Source organism: Papilio xuthus, unplaced genomic scaffold (genome assembly GCF_000836235.2).
Source record: "Papilio xuthus unplaced genomic scaffold, Pxut_1.1 DF827542.1, whole genome shotgun sequence".
In the NCBI taxonomy this organism is placed as follows: domain Eukaryota; kingdom Metazoa; phylum Arthropoda; class Insecta; order Lepidoptera; family Papilionidae; genus Papilio; species Papilio xuthus.
Genome location: NW_013531107.1, coordinates 719,001 through 741,308, shown reverse-complemented (window position 1 = coordinate 741,308; position 22,308 = coordinate 719,001). Strand labels below are relative to the sequence as shown.

Here is a 22,308-nt window from a genome sequence, read left to right as displayed (position 1 = left end):
GGGTTTTTGAGTTCATTAGGATGGAACTAAAATTATTCAATGAAAAAATTTGCATTATAATAGACAAAAACAGATTTTTTTACATGATGATGATTCAGAATTATCTCAACTATTGCCCAACCGTTCTTATGATTACGCGGAACAGACAAACAAAATTTTTAATTATTTTTCCGTTATCAGCAACGCAAACATGTGTACGAAATATGATTTTTAGCGTTAATACATACAAACACTCATTTTATTAATATATATAGATGTAAAGATAAATAATTTAAACATTTATTTCACCACGACGAGAAATATTTGTCAGAGTTATAAGACGTTCGTAATATCATTTTCTATGTTAATATTAAGTACGTGAACACATTTTGGAATATGTTTAGGGAATACATTGTTTCAGGTTTTATAGCCCTCTAAAGACTTACAAATAGAGAATAAAAACGTGCCAACGTATTTTAAGGTTATGTTTTTCTACGTTCACGCGTTGTTTTTTATGTAAAAAGGTCGTTCCACACAAACTCTTTTAAATGAGACAAATACACCCGGGTCACATTGAAATAACTTGTGGTAAACAGTCAAACTGCTACAATAACATTTTTGCTCTGAATTTTATTATTTTGTGAACATAAAAATTTATATCATATTATCATTCTAAAATAAAATATAATTGCTGTAAGTTAAAATGATGTTTAAGGTCCTAAAAGAAGACAAGCAATTTAAAAAGTACCAGTTCGTTACGTGAGTGTTCATTTGCGAGTGTTAATTTTTTCATTAGTCCAGATTATACATTAGGTATCCTGAACATCAATAAAAAATTTGTGCATTGTGCACTAGCGGCATCTTTTAAAGAACTTAACCATTATCGTATTATAGTTGCGCACCTAATATCCTGTGACGTGAGTCATAACCGTGAGTTATCACCTGCATAACATGTACAAAAAAACATATTGCCATCCCAAACGTAACACAGATAACAATATGTTTTTCTGCATTTTAACAGTGTTAGAGCCCGTTTTAACATCTTCGCATGAATTGGCCCGGCTCGCCCGTTACAATACCACGACCATGCAGAAGACAGGCGTGAAGTGCAATTAATTTCGCGTTTCGTCTTCGCATCCTTTTTCATAAAAGGAAAGGAAGTGGAAGTGGACTCTCCGGATGAGGTGATGCATAGGAAGGGAAATTATTTGCTTGCTCCATCCCCTCTTCAGTCGAGTAAAGGTAAGCAACGCATATGCAATTGCGTATGTCTACGGGCAACGGTCGCTTCGTTATTTCAGCGATTTCACGTGGCCATTTGTTCGTTTGCCAGCTTTTGATTAAAAAAAAATGCATTTGAACAGTTGAATACTACATTGAGTGTTTTATTAATATAGAAATTAGGTATGCTTATAAAAGCTTCAATGAAGCTGTAAAGAATTGGAGAGCATGAATCGACGCGAACGGTTACGTACTGAGTATGAAAGGTGCAGATAAAATTGTGCGCAGCGTAATGCGCGCTCTGTGAGATCATATATTTGGAATGCCGGATACAGTCTCACACGTAATACTTTAAGAGTAAAAAAAAATATGCAGTAATACTGTAACTCACAGACAGTAATATAACTCTAATTCGTAAGTATTTATATTTTTTAATTTATCAGTAAGGCAGCAAACGGACATATAGGTCAGCTGATTAGTTTTTTCTATCAAGTCTACTGTATGCATAACTTTTTAATTATTTAATTATTATATTTTTTACACAAATATAATTTACTTTTGCATAATGTGTAAATCAAAAATTGAAAAATTATATTATAACATTGTTCAGTATTTTGAAATTTACTGTTTTTTTTTTAAATGTACCAAATAATAATGTCAAAATGTAAAATGTCAAAATGTACTTGTGAGGCTGACTGTACTAACTCGCATACATATCGTTTATTACTTATACTCTACATCTCAATCAGCCATATCGACGCACCAATGTTTTAAAAATATATTTCTGGCAGTACTTCTTTCCAAATGTTTTCAAGAATGTTATCCTGAAAGTTATTCTTTGTTTAGATCTCTGTGTATTATAATATCAAAATTGTTATTTGATCAGAAATTGAAATGTATATTTTTACTTCTAATAGTAAATAAATTATTTTTCTTTTGCCATCAGATCACAACCTGATATTTTTTTAATTTCTTCACATAGGTCAATTTAAATACAAATGAATTATTTGAAATCAAACTCAGAATTTATTGAGGAACAGTTACATAAGCTAATATTCTTGCTGTATCCTGTGATGTGAAAAAAGTATTCGTAAGTATTCTTATAGTGTTGAAAATCCTCACATAAGTACTTTCCATTTTAATATGTTTCTTTGTCAGTATTTATCAATATAGTAAGAATATGTAAGAGTAAAGATATTTGTAGCGCACGTCGTAAAGTTGGCAATATGTGGGTTCACACATGTGTTATTTCAAAGCTCGTTTTAGCGAATTTCCTTGGCCTTGTGTCCGTAACAACGAGCACAAATGTTACCACTATGTCGGTATGTAAAGTAATTTACGTGAACTTCAATATTAAAAGAAAATATACTTTGGGTTTGAACAATTATTTTATACTAATTTTTCTATACAAAAATATAATCGTCTATTTGCATTGAATTGATTGAAAGTTGAGGTCACTTTGCTATTTTAACGAAATTAGATCGGCCGCTTTTCCGTTCGTGATATTATGGAATAAAAAAACTAAAGCGTATGTATAAAAATCCCTTATAAATTACTGTAATGTAAGCAAAACGTTTATTGTATCATTACTCGTTTGCTATACGATGTTTTTTGTTATCTATGTATACCTAATCTACATGTTAAATTGTGTTGAATCTTTTGTTTTAAATTTCAAGGGAAAAAAAATTTGGTTCTTGAATGAAAAATAAGCTGCTTAAATTATTAAATTCTTTAAAGACATTTTTATGACTTTAACTTTACTATATTTAAATTTAAAGTATATACTTCATTACGCCTAAGAAAAAGATAATACGATTTATGTTTCAACGGCCGGTGTCACTTTTTATCTATATAGAAATAAAACATCCCTTCACCTGTAATAAAAACCACCGGAGGGTTTGATAAATTGCTCTTTCTGAATAACAGCTTGCCTTTATAAACATAATCACTGGCTTTATGATACAGGATATTAACTTGATGTTATTATTTTAATCGTATGTTCATTCCTAGATTTGGTTTTATACTCTTTGATAAGCTATCGCTGTAGTTGTATTGATTAAAAAGGAAATTGTTTTTGAATCTTAAGTAACAGAATCTTATAAAATTTTGTGGTAGAGCCCGCTTTAACATCTTCGCACGAATTGGCCCGGCTCGCCCCGTGCAATACCACGACCTCACAGAAGACACGCGTCAAGTGGAAGCTATTCCGCGTTTCGTCTGATGAGTGTGCGTTCTGGAGGCCTAACTTAGCCCTCTTTCCTTTCCCACCCTTTTTCTTATAAGGAAAGTACAGAAGTGGGAGTGGACTTTCCGGATGATAGGATGCATGGAAAGGGAAAATATTTCATTTCTTTGCATCCTCTCCTCCGTGGATTTAAGGTAGGCAAAGCATATGCAATTGCGTATGTCTATGGGCAACGGTCACTTCGCTATTTCAGCGATTTCAGGTGGCTGCTCGCTCGTTTGCCATCTTATGGAATAAAAAAAACCATATGTTTATCTAATTTGTCAACTGTTAATGTATAATTGTCTGTAATATTTAGACAAAGCCTAATTATAATTATATCGCACAAAATTATACAAAACAACGCTCTTAAATATTCACAAACGCTAATTAATTATCTAATTCGTAATTTATTTGCACGAATGAAAACATTAAAACGTGACATTTGACGGTAGAGTTGTTTAGAAAAATAACATTATGTATTCCATTGCTTTCAACTTCAGAAACGTTTGTATTAAAAAGCTTATAAGAGCTTTAGATGTTTAGTACACAAAGCGGAAGCTTGGAAAGCTTAGACGTTGTCGTTTTGTTTCACCTTTAAACATTCTCGTGCACTTTTCTCTAACATCAGAAGGATGCAACTGTTGCTCTTTTTAAAGTTTTTAAAACTTATTTTGGTTTATACAATTTTACACTCGACCTGTTGCTAACTTCACTTTGTTTTAATGTACTTTGAATTTAAACATAGTATTAATCAGTAATTACAGTCGGCAAGGTTAAATAAAATCAAGCAAAACTTTAATATCGAGTGTCTCTAATTGTAAAAATTGCGACACGATAATTAGTGACGCGTCACCAGCTTTGCAAAAATTCGTACAAGTTTAAACAGTACAGTCAGCTGCATAAACATGTATACATTTAAAAAACTGCAGAAACTTGTATACCCTTTCGGTTTTAGATATTATACACGTATTCATTATTCACTGTTGGAAGCATAAGGACGGATAAGTGCATATATATATTTGAAACCGAAGGCGTATACAAGTTTCGGTAACTGTGTATATGTATACATATTTATGTAGCTGACTGTACAGCCATTAATGTCGCTATGTCGTAGTCTTATCATACCTTTACCATGTTTGGTTGTAACAAACATTGGTTTATTACTTTTCACCGGCGTACTTTCTTAGTAAATACCGTGCTCATTATAAATTTCTCGTACTTGAAAATGTCTTATATTCTACGGTTACATCTCAAGCCTTTATGGATAAAACGTTATAGCGGTGGGTTATTAAAATAACGTCGTAACGTTTTAATGCGGTACTAAGAGTAGAGTACTCATATTCAGTACTCGAATCTTTTGTGACTAAGCATTCATAAAATGTAAGAATAAAGAGTCTAAGCATATGTCTATATATTTTAATAGTATTATAGACAAAATACTCGTGTCACAATGTTCATTACCATACTCCTCCGAAACGACTTTTAAGAAATTTAATATGCACGTTCAATAGGTCTGAGAATCGGCTATTATTTTTTAATTCCGCGCGGACAGAGTCGCAAGCGACAGCTAGTTTTATATGAAATACACTTCTTTCAGCTCTGGAGTCAAGGACTTGACTTGCAATCTGCAGGTCTTGGGTTCGAATACCGCCATGTAACAATGTGTTTTTCGATTTCCGATTTACATATGTACTCGTACTGTTATCCGACGTTTCTAAGGTGAAGGAAAACATAGTGACGCAACCTGTTCATATCTGAGAAGAAATTCAAAGATATGTGTGAAGTCAACCAGCCCGCACTGGGGTAGCGTGGTTGACTATGGCCTATTCACCCTTAACTTAGGGTAGGCTCCGAGCCCCTCGGTGGGGACGTACAGTGAGCTGATGATGATGATGATGACACTTCTTTCGGATCATATTCCATAGCGAATAAGATTGAGGTTACTCGCTACCTTGGATAGCCCTATCAGTGTAAAAAAAACTCAACACATGTGGTCGACTGACAACACCATCACTAATTAATAAACTAATAAAATATTTATAGTCTAAATTAATATTGTAGTTCCAAGAATTACTGATACTTTGTTAGACAACACAAGGATCCATTTATTTAACGCCTAATTTAGTAAGCTATCAAAACAAATAGACAACAAGGTTAAACACAAGCCAGGTGTTAACAAAGCAGGTTAGATATAGCAATGTATATAGTTGTTATCTGAGCTTCCGTTATTTCTGCAGTTGTGCACTTTATAGCATTACCTTCCCGCTTTTCTATGAGTTTACCATTGGAAAATGTTATGCTTTTAGATAGAATTTTCTCTAACGAAATATTATTTTTATATTTTTAATTCTAAAATTGTAAATTCATGAATTTTAACTTATTTTGGTTCACATGATTAAATGAATACAGACATAAGACTTTGCTATGATGAGTTCTACCTTCATCTCTTGTTTTAATAGTGAAAAATGAAGATGAGTACATATTAAATGTTTTAAGCAATTGATTCGACAGGAAAACCCATGGTAATAGTATGTTGCAAGATTTAAAGAAAGCTGTGTGTGACTTTCTTTAAAATTTCAAGGTTTAGTCAACAGAGTTTATAGACGAATAAATTAAGCAAAACAAAACATTTAACTCAAAACCCACATCCTGCATTTCATAGCGTAAGGAAGTGATGGCCAAAGTTTTCCGTTATTCGAAATAATTTAAACATCATTTTTACCACAAACATCTGGTCCACTGGTCAAATATGAAGACTGCTGAGTCGTTGGCTAATTGGATTGCGGATCAATCGACCCAATGGGATTCTCCCTTTCAATCTATAGAATCAATCGGACCAATGGGATGGATTTTTGATTTCATTGATTAAAGGAACCAATGAGAATAAATTTCCCGTTGGGCCGATTGACTATAAAAATAATAAGTCCAATGGAAAACATCCAAATCATTAAGACAAATAATATTAACAACTGATGAGACCCTTGTATTGACCCATAATGTCTATTTTAATTTTTATGTTAGTAGAAAAAAAGGTCTAGAGTAATCTTAATACAATGTTAATTTCCACGGACAATTTTAATCGTGTGAACTTGTGAACGATTACATAGCTAAGACTATTTCGTGTTATTCAAACAACGCTACGTTTAAATTAGAATTAACGATTGTAATGTTGTATTTTATCTGGACGCAGGCGCAGGCGTAAATCCTTACGTCATGTCAGTTAACATTCACCTATGTAACGATTTATATCCGAAGGCTAATTGTCTTCAAATCATTTAAAAATAAATCAAATGTAATAAACATTGATTTTTGCCTAACGACATATTAAAAGAAAAATAAATGGCGGTATACTTTGGGCATATTTTTTTCTTCTAAATTTAAAACGCGATAACGAAACAGCAATATTAGGACATGGCATTATTGCTTACATTTTGTCGACAAATAATAATAACTGCTTAAATACGACGATATTGTAAAAGAAAATGCTCTGGACGGTTTCCCACTTGACATTCGGTTTCCAGAAAGGTAATGGAAAAACGCCTAAGGCTTATAGATGGTTTCTTTTAGATCACTTTCTTTGACCACGTTCTGGAGCAGACTACGAATGAAATAATGTAAAATCATTAAAAATATCGTCTTAGAAAAATGTCTAATAAATAATATAACCCTTTTCATTAATATATTTTGAAAAGATACATATTTCCAACACGTCAACCACGATGGCAAAGTGCGAGTTGGTTGACTTCACGCATATCTTTGAATGTCTTCTCAGATATGTGCAGGTTGCATCACGATGTTTTCCTTCACCGTAAAAAGTCGGATAAATGTACATATGTAAATTGGAAATCGAAAAACACATGGGTACATGGTGGGATTCGAACCCGAGCCCTGCAGATCACAAGTCAATTGCTTAAACCCCTGAGCCACCGATATTCTGAAGATTCCTAATATTTTTAAAAACAAAATGGAAACCAATATTGTTCGTTTAGCTTACAATTTTATTTCAAGAGATAAATTAAATAAATATCCTTTCTATTTGCAAACGAAGTTGAGTACAACATTAATCATTATGTCAACTACAGAAAGAAACTATGCTGATAAATCTCGTAATAAAACGTCGACGATCACATTACTCTTAAAAAGGGAACTGTTGTCATTCGAATACATTTTTTTACTGGCTGTTATATTTTTTATTACAACTGAACATCAAAATAAAATCTGCCATTTTATGAAGGAAAAGAAACGCTTACAAATTTAATTATCGTATATTATTTTAGACAGAAATTAAACCACACATTGGTGGCCCAAATAATAAATGGCAAAATCTTACAACTTACTAATATTTTAAATGCGAATGTTGGGATGGATTGGAGGATGGATGTTTCTTTGAAGGTGTTTCCAGATTGGCTGAACTTTTCCCACTGAAATTTGGCAAAGATGTAGAACATAGTCTAGAATAACAGATAGTTATTAAGTTTTTTATAATTGCGCACGGACGGTGTAGCGGGAGACAGCTAGTAGTATCATATGTCAATGAAGCGTCTGAAGGTCAAATATTATTGAGAAAAAATTAAAGGTAAAAAATCATGGTCTCTAATTATTTCTGTGGGTCAGTGAGTTTTCAAACTCATATAGTTCATATATTTCATTCAAAAAGGAATTCTACACACTTTAGTTTCATTGAAATCCATTAATGTTTTTTTTGTATAATATTAAAACATATTTATTGTCTCTCTTATTTTCAAAACATATGAGAGGGATAACATGTTTTTGTACATATGTTTCGGCAGTCGTTAGCCACGGCGAAATAATATTGTGTTTCAATTAGCCAAAGCTTGTCTGTGATATTATACATGCTGATATTATGTTAGTATATGGATTACTTAGTAATATTCATGTGTGCAGATTTGATTGCCAATACCTATATTCCATTACGCAAATTATTGAAATACATAACTATTTAAAGCACATGCTATTGCTTTAATAATGCGTTTAAATCTATGCGCATATACAAGGTGTAATTTCTTATGTATATTTTTCTGCATTTTACATGTGATTTAAAATTAAATTTTATTGGAAAAAACATCACACAGTTTAGTTACACTAAACAAAGGATATACATCATCAGTACACTACACGTCCTAACTGAGGGTATCGAAGCTTACACTAAGTTAAGGGTGACTAGGCCATAGTCAACCAGCTGTCCGAGTGCGAGTAGGTTGACTTCACACATTTTTGATTTTCTTCTCAGATATGTGCAGGTTGCATTACGATGTTTTCCGTCACCGTAAGAACAGAGGATATGCGAAGCAATAATTGATCAAAGAATTGAAAATTCGGTATCCAATTTACTTTGGTTTTATTGGTTTCAATGTATTGATTCAAGTAACACTAATTAATGTATTATATGAAAATAATGTCAACAATATTGTTGACAGTGTATTGTTTCCTTGTTGCAGCTTCTCTCAAGTGTTTGTTGTTGTTGAGATCTTCAAGGGTGCTCGTGTTTGATCCGTTACGTAACATTTCTCATTTCCGTGGAGACGTCAAAAAAAAACTTATTTACGATATATCGTGTGTTGCTTAATATTTTTCTTTTATTATAATAAAAAATATGTAATTATAATAACATTTTATTTTTTTGTCTTTTTAATAATTGGTAAATTTTTGTTTTCGATATTATGGAACATCATTTTTTTTTGTAAATCATTTTGCGAGTCATTTTTGGGGTCTTTTAATTTTTAACAACAACGTAGCAATACATTGTTCTATTATGTATATTCTCAATACATATTGCCAAGGATTAGATAACATTTTTGTTTCAATAACAGATTTTATTATCGGACATGAAACTGACATTTGATGTGTGGCTGACTGGAAAAAGATTGAAGCTTGATAGACAACCACATACGACAGGTTTATTATTTGATAGAATTGTGAAAATAAATAAAGGAAAGAGTAGATTTAACGTATGTTAAGGTAACGAATACATACTAAAGATTTAATATGCCCTAAATAAAATGTCTTATATAAAGAGTTTTAATTCAAAACCTTAACGTGCATTATGTAATTATGAATTTTTAATATGATTCATAAAGATTAACATAGAATATTTTCCGACTTAAGAACATAGCTCCGAGTACAATATTACGAAGTCTATTATATGACGAAGTGCTCCGTTTGCACGTGCATGTCATGAACAACCAATGAAGCCATTTGTTTGACATAAAACACAAGCAAATGATTTAGCACTTAACGCAAATCACCGCGTTTGCTCAACAAACGCAAACGTAAACTGTTAACGTTATCCGTCGTATAAGTTCCGCCTGATGCAGGGACTCGGTTTGTTATCGAGCTTTTGAAGCGTGAACTGCTGTTCGCTATGAACGTTTTACAAGGCTTGATATTTTCGCAGCAAGGTTTTTCCTTAATACAAATATATGGCTTGATAAATGTATATTATTTCGTGCTTACGTATTCGGTTTGTACTCGTGTCTGTTTTTGTGAGGCATTAAAATGTACTAATTAAAAATCAAAGCTTTAATCTCTTAATTAGTGTTGGCGCCGGGCAGGCGTGCGCCTGAAAAAATTAATCCAAAAGTTTGAGGTTTATAAAACCAATGTGTTCCAACCTCGCACGAATAGGATAAGGCCAGGGAGATGATGATGATGATAATGAATAATCACGGCTTATCTCACGTATATTCTAGTTTAGCTACCGACTAATTTCAGACCCCCCAGGAAGGAAACTACACGTGATAATGATTTGCTTTGTTATGATATGGTGATAAATATTGGTTGTAACTTCGTCTTTTGGAAACCGATTCTTTTGTTAATCACTTTACGTTTTTTGTACATGACATTCAGCATTTTCAAATTGTCTGTAAAAGAAAATAAAAATGTAGAGCATTTGACTGCAAGCTTTGGGTCGAAGCTTTTTGGAGTTCGGAATTATTTTACAACTTTTTGTGGTACTTAGCCCCGTGCCCGCTGTGCCCCTCCGCTCCCGCACCCTCCGCGCCGTCTGGCATTATCCAATTTTCCAACTCCGCTGATTCATCTAGAAATTACGGCTTCGCTATGATTTTTGCATGAACCAGTTTCAGTTGGTACGTATCTTTCCAATGATAAAAAGATCAACAATTTCTATCGCGCTGCTGATATATTTAAAATAATAAATCTTGTTTCTATTTTTATAACTATGAAGAAGTAGACTTTGTTATAAATTTGAAAAATAACTCATCATCAACCTGCCTTTATCCTATCGAGGGTCGGCACAGTATGTACTACTCCTCCATATATCTCTATCAGCCGTCATATCCGAGTCTACCCCCTTCCTACGCATATCCTCTTTCACACAGTCATTCCATACTTTTTTGGTCTTCCTCTACCTTTGAATAATCATGTCATACAAACTTGTCTTATAAGAATTCTCAGAGTTCATATTAGTTTAGTGATACGAATATGAAATTATACTAAATGAAATAACGTATAATCTATATAGTACTAAGTGCAAATATTATCAACAAGAATGTTGTAAATATTAGTTCTCTGATGAGATTGTCAAAGCATGGCAATAATCCAAATAATCCATTTCTTTGCTGAAATAAAACTCCGCGAGAAAGTATTCGTAACGTCATTGCCAACATTTGTATTATATTTGTACAGCGCCCCCTATCGAGCGTTAAGTATAACGAAAATATCATATTTAATTTATAATCGAAAATATTTGGAATAGACACTCAGATGTCAACGTTGACCAATGAGAGATGTTACAAAGGTTTAGCTTCGCATAAACGCACAATTATTACTAAGCAAATGGTTGACTGAAAAAGATAGTTATGAAAATTCACTGTAAGGTCAAAAAGAACACCCTATGTTATTTTATATAGCGTTATATAAAAGCAAATATTTTCACATGTCATAAATGACAGGAATGAAAGTAGAGAAAAGTGCCTTCTATTGAATATTCTATTCACTCAAATGTGAAGAAAGCTTTAGAATATGCGTCGTAAAAAATATTTTTTAGTATAAGAAGCTTCTGTGTGTGTTTTCTATTACAGTAGTATTCTACCACATAAGTAAATGAGTTGAGTCACATTTTTTTTTATTGACTGGTCATTGTTGAGTTGTATTCGCGGTAAAAAATTAAAATATAATAATTTCACGAAAATCTCTATAAATATTTATTAAAATATGTTGAATTACTTGCATATTATATACGAATGATGTATTTATGCAAATAATTTTAAGGAACTATAATAAACTTTGCAAATCTAATAATTAAAACAAGGGTTTTCCGCGAAGTAACAAACTAATTTAAAATAAATGTTCCTTCTGCTCTCTGACCATCTTTACACCTGTTCAATAACTTACGTTCGGATAAGTAAAACATAAATTTTATTAAACGAAACAAAACATAACGCGATGTCATAATAAATATACCTCTCGGCAACAATTTTGTTATTTGTTATTTTGCAAAATATACCAGCGGCAAAGGAAATAAAATTGATGACCATTCCGCGGAGTGAAGCTTTTTCACTTCCTCGATTTCTTTTTTTAATCTTTTATTTTGAACATTGAAGCTTTAAAAAACGTTTGAAGTGACCGGATTTAATATCAAAAAAGATATAATAGTCGAAACAATGTAGACCGAAGTTAATATAATGGGAATTTATGAATTAAGGGAAACTCTAAAAGACTTCTATTGAAAAAGATCCATAGATTTTAGGGTTTGATTTTCTTTTATTATAGAGTTGTAAATAGTTTATAAATAAAATCAAAATTTATGCATTGTTGTGATTGTAAATTTTGTTCTATTTTCCACAAGACATTTGTTTCATCTAGTAAATATATCTACAAAAGACTTGAGGATTGTCATTTTGTTTTGTTCCGATCATACCGGCGCTCTATTTGACTCATACGAAAATAAACCGGTATCGGAGCGAGAGTCGGGGAACGGAATCTGTCTTCTCATACATAATGTCAGTCAATCACGGCCTCGGCCCCGGCGTCTGTGATCTAGAGATGGGTCGTTGACGGGTATTTCAGTCACGTTATACAAAACATAACATTATTTTGCTTACTGCAACTCGTTGAGCAACTAGTTCATTTGCCCACGAGTTGAGAAATACATATTGCATTTAATAAAAACAGTCCCGATGACTGGCGACAAAAAGACGGCTGGAATCACTAGTAAACTGTCCGTTGAAATCAACTAGTTGAATGAAAAACAGTTGACGTTTGTTACGTTAAAACAGAACGTTATTTCAACGAACTGATTCAATCAACGCCTATTCCTAGTGCGATCATCTCTCGGTCATTGTTCGTATTTCGTTCGCACTACTCCAATACATTTCTAAGGAATTTGGTATTCCAGATTGTTTGTTGATATTTCTCTCATAGCGAATTTGAAATAATAGCAATAGACAAGAAGTATTCAGATCGATGATGTGTTTTCTTTGAAGGTATGAATGAAAGTAAAACAGATTTTAATGTGCAGTTCTAGAAGGTTTTTTATAGAAGATTGACCTTGAGTTTGTAAGCCCAAAATATTTCTGTAACATATATCGTTATCCCTGTCGTTATCTTGGACAAAACAGAGATAACAATATGTTTTAAACGGAGATCTTAAACCCACGGTGCTTTGGATTCTAACAAAAGCATAAATCTGAAACTGTCGTCAAACTATTTAGTCTCCTAGTAGCTTCATCACCTTATGGTGATACTATCACTGATTCCGTATCTGTACCGGGGTAAGGTCACAGTTCTACCCAACCCAAATGTTAAAGGGCACTCTTATGATATATATTCTTCTTCTTCTTCATTCTTTCATTTGTTTTATATTACCACTGGGTTTTCATAATTCTTCGTGAATTTTTTTCTACAAAAATCTTTTTACAATCGCAATATCAACAGATGTCACGTCCAATTTCGTAGCTAAGCTGTGATATGTTTTCACAACTTAACTTTATATATATTTTCTACTTCGAACCATTTAGGACATAAATTCATTCCAACGTCCAATGTCTAAAAGTTCAGACGAATAGCTAGTAATTAGATATAAATGCGACAGTTTACGTTGAAATACAATTTTTAATTAAATTTTATACGTGTTAATTCCAAATCGTATGGACAAATAAAAAAGTTTGAGTTTAGGTTCTTTGAAAAGGAATTAATTTTTTATTTTATCATAATTTAATATTTATCAAATTAGCGAAAATGTTGCAAAATAGAGTTACGGCGTCGTCTTTTGATTATAGTATTTATTGTCCTTCCGTTAATCCAATATTCATGTTTTCTTGTCGTGTCGTCAATGCTAGGATTGGAGTGGGCAACGTGTAATACATTAGAAATGAGGAACTCTGAGTACGAATACTAATTTGACTCACATTTAAATATATTCATGAAATGTTAAATCAATTTTATTTATAGTCGAATATATAAATCACTATATAGCAACTTAATGTACATAACTTTAATCCAATAAATATATGTAATAAGTTCTAGAAGTGAAAAAACCATTTACATTTGAACACTGTAAAAAGAAAAGAAGCTAAGTAAAAAAAATAGTTAATTCAAGGAAAATCCTAACTAAAAGATAACGCAATCCGTAGCTTTTTAGTTCATCCTGTAGGTTACGGGGCCATCGTGTGTGCCGTGCCATACTGTGTGATTTATTTTATCTTAATTGCCCATTAGTATTAAACTTATGCTGTACAAATAATTCACAAACGCAACGCACAGACGTCTTCTGCGAACTAAAACGCATTCATTTAAGTAAGAAAGCGGCATAATTCAATGCGCTACGTATCAGGAACCGCGACGGTGTAAACTAGGCCACCCTTTATATACATTTATCGCGCTCTATCTCTTAGCGCCGTGCGATTATAGTGTTAACAATACACTTTTGTTCGCTGCATTCTATGGACGGCCATCTGCTCATTTTAATGCTTCAAGTTTGTTGTGACTGTTGCAGATAATGTACGAGATAAAGTTTGAAACTAAGTCACAGTTAATTATAATACAATATTACAATAATTGGAAAGGTTTTTTTTATATCATAAGGTGGCAAACGAGTGAGCGGCCACCTGAAATCGCCGAAATACGGAAGTGATCGTTGCCCATAGACATACGCAATTGCATATGCGTTGCCTACCTTTAATCGCCGGATGCACAAAACGAAAATATTTTCCCTTCCCATGCATCCTCTCATCCGATAAGTCCACTTCCACTTTCCATCCTTTATAGAATTAAATAAAAATGTTAGAATTTTGATAATTAAAATAAGATTCGACAATAATTGACAAAAATAAAATACAATATTAAAAAAGTATGAGTTACTTACCTCTACATTTGGACAGCTTTTCTTTAAGTTTACGGAAGAGTCGATGCAGAACTTTTAATACTTTAACCACTTCACTTAAACTTTAAGTAATAATATTGATTCAGTAGGTTTTATCTTAACTTTGAAGTCACCGGGGAGTTCTGCAACAAAAGACGAACGTTTATGAACATTTACAAGATAAAAGGATTTCTAGTAATATGTAAAATCAAATAACTTTTTATCCATAAATCTAATATACATAAAATTAGGTAATTATTAGATTGCAATCTTACAAATAAATACATCCATCCATCCATTTAAATACAAATGTTTAGATGGATGGATAGATGTATGTTTGTTTGTACCTCTAGAACGGCTAAACGGATCTTGCAGAAATTTGTCATAGATGTAAATTTCTGGAAGAACACATAGGCTTCTAATTTTTTTTAATTCCCGCGCGGACGGAGTCGCTTCCGACAGCTAGTATTTCATATATTAATATTGTAATATGTTGGCATTTTAATATAAATGAATAAACTAGTTTTCTTGACTGATGGGTTATTCATGGTGAGAAAAAATGTGCATAGTTTTTTTTATAAGAAATGGTTTAAGCAAAATTATCACATAATGTACATCAAAGTTATATTTGTTAATAATGTAATTGATTACTTATAAAGCAATATAACTAGGTAATAAGCAGAGAAAGAAAATCTATCTTGTTTCACAATTTGCTGACACCAAAAGTATAGAAGCACTGAACAGAATCTTAGAGTCTTAAAACATGCCCGGATAATCCTACTCAAAATGAAATATTAAGAAACGGAATATTAAATGTAAAAGAGGAACTTTTCCGTCACGTACTTTTCTTTCTTTGTATTTTACTTTTAATACTTGTAAGCGCAACTTTCGCGTATTTTTCTTTGTATTTTACTTTTAATATTTGCAAGTATAAGTTTTAATTATCTTTTATTCACTCCAAGGATAGATTTAATACTTTTAAGTAGTCTATAAATAAGTAGTCGCAGTTTTTTTAATAGATTTTTTAGTTACCATTGCAATGGTTAGCTATCTTACGTACAATTTCCTCTAATACGTTTCGAAATACGATTGTCCGTGATGATAATGTTTAACTTTATTTCTAATATCAACTACTATTTCTTTAACGGTTAAGTGATTGTCTTTTGTTTTAGAACACTCTAAATTATTACACCTTGAAATAAATTGCTTGTTAACTGCTTTACCTTTGCTTATTGTGTCAGTGACAAGTTTGAATCGACTAAACATATATCCTTATCCGATCTGTAGGTTCAACATAGAATAGAATATACATATGTATATGTTTGACGATAAACAAACTTCAAACAACGCAATACAGCAGTATAATAATTGGCAAACGTATGCTGAAGCGATAACAGCCTTGGGTAAGCTAACCCGTGACGCTCTAAAGCTTTTAGTTATCAATTTTTGCATTAGCTAACCTGATTTTAGTTTATCTAATATGTTCAGTACTCAGTGATTTATCACTGCAATGTATCTTGCCCCTAGTTTCAGTGCTGATTTCTGAATTATGAATCATTGTTTTAGAACTGTTGCAAGCTTTTTACAGCTGTTGGTTGGTAGAATTACTAACGAAGATACATTCTTATCTTTGAAAATATATAGCTAGCTAAGTAAGATCCGTCCGCGCGTAATTAAAAACATAATTAGTAGCCTATGTGTTCTTCCAGGTTATGTTCTATATGTATGCCAAATTTCATCGAGATCCGTTCAGCCGTTTTGTAGATACCTTCAAATAAACATCCAACTGTCCATCGAAACATTCGCATTTATAATATTAGTAAAATTATATCTTATCGTATATGTGTATAAGAATTTTGTTCTGTTTTTTTTTATTTTAAAGAATATTGTTAGTAAAATATTTTGTATTGTTTACAATTTTCCTTATATTTGTTTTACGTAAATTGAAAATATAGCTCCTTATATTCAGACGGATGTTTCCAAATTAACTTTGTCGCCCTTTTTAATATTAGAACGGAGCGAAATAAATTTCCTAAATCTCGTTTATTTTCAGAAATTAATATTGTGAAATATTTTCTTTCAATATGTGGTTTTCTGCTTTTTACATTTCAAAATATCCTACGTGATTTATATTTCATGTGCTAGGAACGTAAAGAGATTGAAATAGTTTTTTTTTTTCATCAATCTCATCATTGATTGGTCAATTAGTTTTTGAGTACAACAAGAAAAAATACAGTAAAATCTTTATAATAGTTTCCCTGCGACATTAATTACTTTATTATCGGTTGTTGTAAAAATCAAACATTAATTTTTTTTGGTAAAAATACAATAGAAAGAAGTTTTATACTAAATCTTTATTATTCATGGTCATAAATTTCTAAAGAAAAGAAGTCTCAAGGGTCCTTTAAAAGTCGATTAAGGTTAATAAGCGTATTTTAGTAACTCTAGACTTGATGGGATCCATTAATCTTATATAAACTATTGCTCTTATGTTTGAAAACATTATTGTAAGCCAAATTAGACTACTATTCTAACCAATATAGAATTATATTGGATATTTTGTGTTCTAATGTTGCATTGAGACAGATCAAACAGACAATTCATTTTTAAAAATCATGTGATAAATAAATCCAAGGACAAATTTTCGAATTTTATTATTATATGTGCATTTATTCCTACGTTTTTACGGTGAAAACATGATAAAACATGCATAGAAGAAATTTAATGATTTGTGTGAATTCCATAAAATCCCCATTTAGGCCTAATTGACCCGCGTGGTAGACTCAGATCTGGTTACTTCTAACTTGGGTGGGCTCGAGATCTTCGGTGGGAATGTAAGAGAACTGAAGACAGAATGACAACGAGAAACAACACACAATGTACATAAATGCAGCACAAATAAGATTTAAAATTGCTTATTATTTAATTTCGTATCTTAAATAAACACATCAACATATCCGGTGTTTAGTCATTTGAAATGTTTCCGTGTCGTTACACAGTGAGCGGTAACCGATCGCGTGCCGTCACTGACGCGATGACGGATGTTACTCGTGATTTGACGTTGACGTGACGTCAACGCAATCAAGTGTAAATGAACACCAACAGGCGTTATTTTGTTTTATGATCAGCTTGTTGAATGAAAATCCAAATATTTCTCATTAATCATTCCCTTGAAGGTTGAAGGTTTTGATGTTTAACTTTCATTTCTGACTTTTAATACATCTATTAAAAGTTTTATTTAGTTACTTGGCTGTACTGTTTTTAACTTTTAAGATCAAACCGATTACTTTTATACTAGCTACCGCACGCGACTCCGTCCGCTCGGAATTAACAAAAAATAATTAGTAGCTTATATGCTCCAGACTATGTTTTACCTCTATACCAAATTTCATTGAAACCCATGAAGCCGTTTTTTTTTTTTATATCAGAAAGCGGTAAACGAGCGAGTGGCCACCTGAAATCGCTGAAATAGCGAAGTGACCGTTGCCCATAGACATACGCAATTGCATATGCGTTGCCTACCTTTAATCGACGGAGGAGAGGATGCACAGAAAGAAAATATTTTCCCTTTCCATGCATCCTCTCATCCGGAAAGTCCACTTCCACTTACCATCCTTTCCTTATAAGAAAAGGGTGGGAAGGGAAAGAGGACTAAAGTAGGCCTCCGGGACGGGAAACGCGGAATTTCTTCCACTTCACGCCTGTTTTCTGTGTGGTGGTGGTATTTCACCGGGCGAACCTGGCCAATTCGTGCGAAGATGTTTAAGCGGGTTCTACCACTCTTACTCGTTTTAGAGATACCTTCAAACATCCATCCACCTAAACATTCGTATTTATTATATTAGTAAGATTTACATTTAGTCGACCAATTTTTAAGTTGTTTGACCACCTACCTGTTTATATCATGATACTTAATCAATGAATTGAAATATAAATATAATGATTTGCTATAATAATACCTGTTATTATAATATAATTCATATCCCTTACAATACACTAATAAAATTGTTTTAAATAAATCACTAGATTACATGAAACCACGACTATTTTAATAATAAAAATATATGCATAATTTACAGCGGTGAAATGTATTGTAACATTTTCATTGTAACTTTTATTAAAATTCTAACAAAATTTCCACTAGTTTCGTTTACCGTGCAACTGACATATGTTTAATATTGTACACTCGTATGCCTGTGACCCAATTCCTGCACCTGATTTATGCCCGCTCTTGTTCTGGCAAACAATCATATTATTTGTACACGACCAGATATATTGTGTTATGGGATCATTGAGTAGCATATATGTTCAACCCTGTGCATTATCTCTAACACAATATTGGATAAGTACAATGATACCCTACAAATTTTAGTTTGTCAATATTAATGTACACCAAGTAGGGTTTTTTTGCCGTTTCTGATCTTTCTTGCGTGGCAAGAATTTGAAATAAGGGAGCATGACTAGTATTGCATTTGTCCTCTTATATTTAATTGCGGTATTCACCAAGTAGGGTTGGCAACAGGCAGGTCGCTAGCCGTAAAAATGTCGCGTATAACATTAAGATTTATTAACCCTACGTGAATGGGACAACAACGGTTACATGATTAATTTAGACCACTAATCCCAAAATGGACTACATCCACGGAAGACTAGACGAGGGTGTATGATATCGAGAAATAAAGTTGGCAGCTCACAAATTGAGGAAGAAATGTTGAAAATTTTGTACAGGATTTAAAGGAAATAAAGATCTCGATGTACATATATCCATATATACATTTATCCCTGTGACAGAACTTTACTACACACAAGTACGGTGAAGCCAAACTCATGATAAACTAAAAACTTCGCCCTTCAGTAACACATACCAGCAGGGTAAACTTCATTTGTCTTCAAAGTGAGTTGCCAATACAGTTGCAAGTCATCTGATTGTTAAAAATATCTATTGACTAATTTTCTCAACCAAACTAAAAAGTAGCCAAGTATTACAAGAGAATTTAAATAATCGACTACACGTTGTTTGAGGAAGACTTCAAGGACACTCATAATTTTGATTAAAGCAGTAATCACTTGACAGATTAAATATAACCTTTTTTAATTTTGCAACAGTGTTTCAATTAAGCATTGAACCGCGTAATAGATAAAACATTTGAAGTGCATTGTAAAACGCGTTACGGTTAGATAAAAACGATTTTTAATCCATATAGCTACTCATAACAGATATTAGCTTGCAATAAGCATTGAAATGTTTAATAAAATCTAACTTCGGCACATCTAACATGCTCGACGTAACTTTTAAATAATCTTATTTAGGATGGATTACTTGATATAAATACATCAGTTGTTAAAGTCTAGATTCTTGACTCTAGAAAATCAATCAGGTAAAATGTATAAAGCACTAAGCTGTTTCTTGCGACTCCTTCCTCATTAGAAAGAAAACTTTATGAGTAGCCTATGCGTTTTTCCAGACTATGTTCTAGATCTATGCCAAATTTCATCAACATTCGTTTTCGTTGATCCGTTCCGGAAATACCTTCAAACAAACATCCATCCATCTATATAAACATAATTATAATATTAGTAAGATAATATTTTTAGTTAAAATCTGCTAAAACCTACATCGCGTGTTAAGATAATCACACCAATCACCCACCTCTCCATTACAACGGTTTTTCTTCTTTAAAAAGTAATGTACCAAGGACAATGAACACTGATAGGCAATATCTCACGCCCGGCCGCCGTGTAACAGTAAAATTGGAAAATATATTCACTTAGAATCCTTGCGTGAAGCTCCCTCAATAGATCAATGTGGAGGTATCCCTAACGCCCTTATTTGTACGATAAATGTAGTAGAAATAGATGGAAGGTATATTTAGACGTTTAGCTTTTATTGTACGATTTTTTTGGTGTTCCGCTTCGAGGATTAAACGGTTATAGTGATCCTTTAGGCTTTTGTAAAAATTGGACTTTCTAACTATTATATAAGTATTTTTTTATAAAAATAGAATAAAAACCGTGTTATATACATTAACTCATTACATCCCCACTGAGGGCCTCAGAGCCTACCCTTAGGGTTAACAGGCCATAGTGAACCACGCGAGTTAGTTGACGTCACACATATATCTTTGAATCTCTTCTTATCTATGTGACGGTTGCATCAAGATGTATTCATTCAACGTAAAGACGTCAGAAAAAAAAGACGTAAAATGTCATAATTCTGTCCAAAGAAGAAAAATGTATTTACGATTTAATCTCGGCTCGTTTTGCATTGGCATGTCGTTATCCGGACCCGAAAACCCGACGACCAAAAGACTTGGAAAACAATTTTCTTTTCAAAGTTATTTCCGACTTTATTGAGTTTAGTAAACAAGAGATTGTTATCAGATTTTTTGAATGAATGAATGAATGAATATTTATTTATTGCCACAAACAAGGAAAAGAAAAACTACAAAAAAAAAAACAAGTTAAATTAAATAAATTGAGGATGTGGCAAAAAAAAGGTGGCCAGCTCAGCTGGTGCAGGGAGGTCTTGCCAATCCTGCGCTGGTTTTCAGCTGGCCCCTTTGTTTTCACACCATTTGCACAGCACGAGGTAGGGTAAGCAGAAATAAAAACAAATACAACGAAAAAAAAAAAGCAAAAAACGACAATTAAACATTAAAATTTTGATTGATTTTTTAGATACGAAATAACAATTTTAACTATAAGAATATAAAATGTGAGCTACAAATTAGTGATTAAGCGGAATACAAAAAAAAATAGACAAAATAAATAAAAAAGGTTCAATAGGTAAAAAAAGGAAATATGGTAAGGTTTATAGTTTACATGCATGACAAACTGTTTTTTTGATAAATTAAGCCTTATATTTACGATATTAATCAAATTTGTGACTCTAGTAAAAAACTTTTACATCTTTTTATAAACACCGGATGCGTTTTTATTTGTTTCAGCGGTGGTGGAAGATCGTTCCAAACCTTCGAGGCTGAATACTTAAAGCCACCTCTAAAACCGGTTGTACTGTGCTTTGGTACAATTAATTTGTTTTTTACAGTACTTCTTGTCAGATGGACCGAGGTGTCTTTTCTCCATTCTAACTTATCGTAAAGATATTTCGGGCGGTGGTAGATTACCACTTTACGGGTCACGTTAGCTAGATGCAACAATCGACGACCAGACATTTTTAGAATGCCATATTTATTATAGTAGGGAGTAATGTGCTCTCGTCTAGGTAACAAAAACGCATACAAGCATTTTGCAAGCGCTGTATAGCCCGCTGGGTCTTTTTTAATAACCTGGGACCGTAAACTACGTCGCAATAATTGAATCCAGACAATATCAATCCTTTTGACGCATATTTGAATTGTTTGCAAACTTCACATTAACACACTCATATAAGTGCATTGAAAAAATAATTGTTCAACTAAATGATGAAGTATTCAAAGTAAATCATCCTTCCTGTACGAGATGTTCACAACAAAATAATGTATTGAAATAATACAAAATATTAACAAGTTATCAGTCCTCAAACGAGTTACTATTA

At 32.5% G+C, this 22,308-nt stretch overlaps 1 protein-coding gene across 1 annotated transcript in view; it reads right to left on the bottom strand.

Moving 5' to 3' along the window:
• The window catches only part of Ca-alpha1T (Ca[2+]-channel protein alpha[[1]] subunit T), an 81,072-nt gene that overhangs the window by 49,964 nt on the left and 8,800 nt on the right, over window positions 1-22,308 (bottom strand). The window contains exon 2 of the mRNA XM_013314013.1: window positions 14,775-14,914. The gene's annotated coding sequence lies outside the window, so the exon portion shown is untranslated. The remainder of the gene's footprint in view (window positions 1-14,774; window positions 14,915-22,308) is intronic.